Source organism: Coregonus lavaretus, assembly GCF_964263955.1.
Source record: "Coregonus lavaretus genome assembly, contig: HAP1_SCAFFOLD_775, whole genome shotgun sequence".
Taxonomy (NCBI): Eukaryota; Metazoa; Chordata; class Actinopteri; order Salmoniformes; family Salmonidae; genus Coregonus; species Coregonus lavaretus.
The window spans coordinates 22,786-28,374 of record NW_028159865.1 but is presented as its reverse complement, the minus strand read 5'-3'; the positions used below and the strand labels follow the sequence as shown (position 1 = coordinate 28,374).

Sequence of the window (5,589 nt, the reverse complement as noted above, 5' to 3'; positions counted from 1 at the left end):
TCTCATCTTTTTAGAAATTGTTTGAAATAGTCTATCTTTGACAGACTATTATTCTTTCCCTGCAGGTTTTTATTTTTAGGTAAATTTGAATAGTCAGTCAGCTTATTTTCTCCACCAGTGAGACAGAAAAACAACAAGTAAAACATTTTAATCAGATTTGCAAGCAAGGCACTTATTGAGAATGATAAGAGCACATAATTGTGATCAGGAATTCATTCAAACACTTCTGCTTCTTGCATAGCTTATGTGATAAAATGTGACTAAATAATACACTGTTTTAGCCTACTTTAATTAGATTGTATCCACAGGATCAGACAATATTGGGCTCAAAAGCAGCCGGCCTTATTTTCATGACTACAGACTTGAGGGAGTACCACCAGCCATGCCAGGTGTACCAGACTACTCCACTGTCTGTCACAGCACTGTAGGCACCTTGGTAGTAGTAGCCATTCAGGTTGGCAGAGTGACATCTAGTGGAAACAGAACAGAACAGCAAGAATTAGGATAAAGAAATAATCATAAAGTGTATTTTATTTGTCATAATGTCAAATGATGTATTCTTCGAATGGTTGTAGATTAGAGAGAGAACTTGTCCAAAGAGAAAACTTGTGACATCACCCAAATTAGCCCTTTTAGTAGCCTAGACCATTGACAGACAGAGAGAATAAGGAACCTGTTGAACCACCAGCCTCCCTTGTCCTCCTGGGCACAGTTGCGTTCGTAGCGGTCGTTGTCTTTGTCGTAGGTGCTGAACTTCATGCCCTGGTGACTGGCCCACCCCTGGTCCTGTGGGTGGTAACTGCCTGACAGAGAGTCACCTGAGTCACCAGAGAACTCACCAAAATGCAGCTGGTAAAACTCCTGGGGATAAACATCATGGTAATATAGTGAGCTAATGCAGCTGGTAAAACTCCTGGGGATAAACATCATGGTAATATAGTGAGCTAATGCAAACCCAAAAAAGGCTACTGTGCAACTGTAATAAGTGGATGGGAAGTAAAACTCTGTGAGGGAGGAATGAGTTGCATCGTACTATTTTGTGTTTTTCCTACAATTGACATATTGATAAAGAGATTGTCCTCCTCTTGTTTGTTTAACCTTTGATCTGTTGTTTCCTTTCCTTTTTTTCTAAAGGAAACAACAGATGAGTTGTCCATCTAGACCCCTCAAACTCAACTCTGGACCATGAAGCCAGTTCCACTGCATTTTTTCATTGTTCCTGGGTGTGTGCAATTAATTATCAGGTAGAACAGAAAACCAGCAGGCTCTGGACCTCGTAGGGTAAGAGTTGAATACCCCTGATCTAGACCATGGGAAGATCTCAATTTAATCCTACTCACACCCTCTCTCCTTGTCTCCTCAAAACCCATTGGAGGAGAAGGTCAGAGGAGAGGGACCACTGGCTTTCTCATCCAATAGGTTTTGAGAAGGAGACGAGGAGAAGGGAGAAAGGACGCGAGGAGTGTGAAACTGAGATCTTCCCAATGACCCACTAACACGGATAGATTGAAACATCACCCAAAGACAACATCGTCATCATTCCATATGGACACTTGTTGAGCAGAGGTGTAAAAATGAAAACCACAGAATACAACACCTTGTCATCTGCAACTTTGAAGTTTTTGTACACTGCATAGCGTTGTACTCCCTCAAAGTCAGCTAAGTTTATCCTCAGATTGTAGTCACCTAAAGCCAAGGGGTGATAATAATAATAATAATATGCCATTTAGCAGACGCTTTTATCCAAAGCGACTTACAGTCATGCGTGCATACATTTTTGTGTATGGGTGGTCCCGGGGATCGAACCCACTACCTTGGCGTTACAAGCGCCGTGCTCTACCAGCTGAGCTACAGAGGACCACGATGGTAGCCTTTAGACGAAACTCTATACCTCATCTCACTGTGACTCTCTCACTGTTTGTCTTGACTTTTCAGACGTTGTAAGAGCTCACATTTACCTTGTGAAGTTAGGTAATGTAAGTTGTCATTCCCCAACCAGAACTCCCCTCTGGCTGACTGCAGGCCACCAAACCCCCGCTGATAATCACTCCAGGGCCTGCATACAAATCAGATATGAATACAACACATTACTCATTCACATACAGAAGAATGTTACTGTAATCTCATTATTACATAACATCTGAATCGTATTTGAATGTGTTTTACCTGTTGAAAGACTGGCTGCCATCTGAGCGTCTCTGGATGACTGTCCATCCGCCCCCTTCAGTCATGTCACAGTAGATCCTGACTAGGCCCGGGCTCGCCATGGGTCTGATCGTGTAGAGCCCACTGCCTTTGTTCCCAGCGTTGAAAATCTGGGCACAGTCTGAAAACAGGTTACTGATGAGGTTATGGATGTTTACTTCACAAATTTGATGGTTTGAAACTATAAATTATGGAATCCATTTGTGCCCTTACTGGCCACTCCATACTAGAAATAAAAGGATAAAAAACGATTATTGACCTCTATACTGATGATCTCCCAGGTCATGGAAGGTGTCCTGGTCTAAAGCCAGCTGCTCAGTCGCCGAGAGTCTGGATGAGCTGCTGCTGCTGTTTCATCAACTGCACCTCCAGAGTCTTCAGCAGCCGTACTGTCTCCTGCTGGCATTCATCTGAAGACTACACACACATACACTACCAGTCAAAAGTTTGGACACACCTACTCATTCCAGGGTTTTTCTTTATTTTTAAAACTATTTTCTACATTGTAGAATAATAGTGAAGACATCAAAACGATGAAATAACACATATGGAATCATGTAGTAACCAAAAAAGTGTTAAACAAATCAAACTAGCCACCCTTTGACTTCATGACAGCTTTGCACACTCTAGGCGTTCTCTCAACCAGCTTCATGAGGTAGTCATCTGGAATGCATTTCAATTAACAGATGTGCCTTGTTAAAAGTTAATTTATTTCTTAATGTGTTTGAGCCAATCAGTTTTGTTGTGACAAGGTAGACGTGGTATACAGAAGATAGCCCTATTTGGTAAAAGACCAAGTCCATATTATGGCAAGAACAGCTCAAATAAGCAAAGAGAAACGACAGTCCATCATTACTTTAAGACATGAAGGTCAGTCAATCCAGAAAATGTCAAGAACTTTGAAAGTTTCTTCAAGTGCAGTCGCAAAAACCATCAAGTGCTATGATGAAACTGGCTCTCATGAGGAACGCCACAGGAAAGGAAGACCCAGAGTTACCTCTGCTGCAGAGGATATGTTCATTAGAGTTACCAACCTCAGAAATTGCAGCCCAAATAAATGCTTCACAGAGTTCAAGTAACAGACACATCTCAACATCAACTGTTCAGAGGATACTGCGTGAATCAGGCCTTCATGTCAAATTGCTGCAAAGAAACCACAACTAAAGGACACCAATAAGAAGAAGAGACTTGCTTTGGCCAAGAAACACGAGCAATGGACATTAGACCGGTGGAAATCTGTCCTTTGGTCTGATGAGTACAAATGTGAGATTTTTGGTTCCAACTGCCTTGTCTTTGTGAGACGCAGAGTAGGTGAACGGATGATCTCCGCATGTGTGGTTCCCACTGTAAAGCATGGAGGAGGAGGTGTGATGGTGTGGGGATGCATTGCTGGTGACACTGTCTGTGATTTATTTAGAATTCAAGGCACACTTAACCAGCATGGCTACCACAGCATTCTGCAGCGATACGCCAGCCCATCTGGTTTGCGCTTAGTGGGACTATAATTTGTTTTTCAACAGGACAATGACCCAACACACCTACAGGCTGTGTAAGGGCTATTTGACCAAGAAGGAGAGTGATGGAGTGCTGCATCAGATGACCTGGCCTCCACAATCACCCAACCTCAACCCAATTGAGATGGTTTGGGATGAGTTGGACCGCAGAGTGAAGGAAAAGCATATGTGGGAACTCCTTCAAGACTGTTGGAAAAGCATTCCAGGTGAAGCTGGTTGAGAGAATGTCAAGAGTGTGCAAAGCTGTCATCAAGGCAAAGTGTGGCTACTTTGAAGAATCTCAAATAGCAAATATATTTTGATTTGTTTAACACTTTTTTGGTTACTACATGATTCCATATGTGTTGTTTCATAGTTTTGATGTCTTCACTATTATTCTACAATGTAGAAAATAGTTTAAAAAATAAAGAAAAACCCTGGAATGAGTAGGTGTGTCCAAACGTTTAACTGGTACTGTATACACTGAGTGGACAAAACATTAGGACATGGACTGACCAGGTGAATCCAGGTGAAAGCTATGATCCCTTATTGATGTCACTTGTTAAATCCACTTCAATCAGTGTAGATGAAGGGGAGGAGACAGGTTAAAGAAGGATTTTTAAGTCTTGACACAATTGAGACATGGATTGTGTATGTGTGCATTCAAAATCAAATCAAATCAAATTGATTGGTCACATATGCATGGTTAGCAGATGTTATTGCGAGTGTAGCGAAATGCTTGTGCTTCTAGTTCCGACACTGCAGTAATATCTAGCAAGTAATATCTAACAATTCCACAACAAAAACCTAATACACACAAATCTAAGTAAAGGAATGGAAGAACAATATATAAATATATGGATGAGCAATGTCATTGTCAGAGCGACATAGGCTAAGATGCATAGATAGTATAGAATACAGTATATACATATGAGATGGGTAATGCAAGATATGTAAACATTATTAAAGTGGCATTATTAAAGTGACTAGTGTTCCATTTATTAAAGTGGCCAGTGATTTTCAATTCTGTATGTAGGCAGCAGCACCTCTGTGTCCAGTGTGACGAGTTACCAGGGAGTCACAGATTTCCCTGCAGCCCATTCGACCTGAGCAGCCCTTACAGCCTAGTTACAGTGAAGCCATGATGAACCACACAGAGCACGCTGCTTCAGCCTGTTCACTCAAGACACAGGTACAGCATAGTACACACACAGTACATCCCAAAACGTAACAGCTAATACCCAACTGATCTGATCCCTGTTTGTTTTCAGCTGTGGACTAACTCTGAGGTGCAGTGACACCAGATCCTGGGAGGGAAGCTGAGCCAGAAGCAGACAGGGCCTGAATCTTTAATGGCAGAGTATCAGGGGAGACACAGATTGAATGACTCCTACAAAAGGATGGAGGAGTAGCTCTCAGAGCATCAGTGGATGGATGACAGGTTAGACTAAGGGGATAACTTTGGAGGGCAGCCTGCGTTATCATTTGGGAGACCATTATCTTTTAGAAGTGATGTATTTGAGCTAATGTCTTGCCGTCATGTGGAAGCCAGTTTTTCTCAGTCATGTGTCCAGCAGCATGTCGTTGTTTGACTGCTGCTCTGATGAAGAAGCGTGTCAGGGCAGGTGCCTTCCCTGGTTGATGATCTGTTGTCTGTGTGCATGCCTCTGTGTTTGCTTGTTGCTCTTTCTCCTGTAAGTAGTCCATAAATGATTCCATTACCCTTTGTGCCTGTGCTGGCAGTGTTTTTGTGTGTTAATGAGTTTGGAATTAAATTCACCTGACCAAGATAGCCGATTTTTATGTTGCTAGGATGCCAATGTCCATTCTAGTGATAATTTAATTATTTGTTGGGATGTCCCCTTTCAGGACGGAGGAAGCTGGAGGAAGA

General features: G+C 42.2%; 1 pseudogene across 1 annotated transcript; it reads right to left on the bottom strand.

The window, feature by feature from the left end:
* Positions 1-310: 310 nt before the first annotated feature.
* LOC311122363 (fibrinogen-like protein 1) lies at positions 311-4,799 on the bottom strand (annotated as a pseudogene). The gene is made up of 7 exons: positions 4,770-4,799; positions 2,465-2,622; positions 2,167-2,326; positions 1,959-2,056; positions 1,598-1,686; positions 674-861; positions 311-470 (listed from the first exon to the last, which is right to left on the bottom strand). The product of its transcript is annotated as a fibrinogen-like protein 1 (transcript).
* Positions 4,800-5,589: the final 790 nt, after the last annotated feature.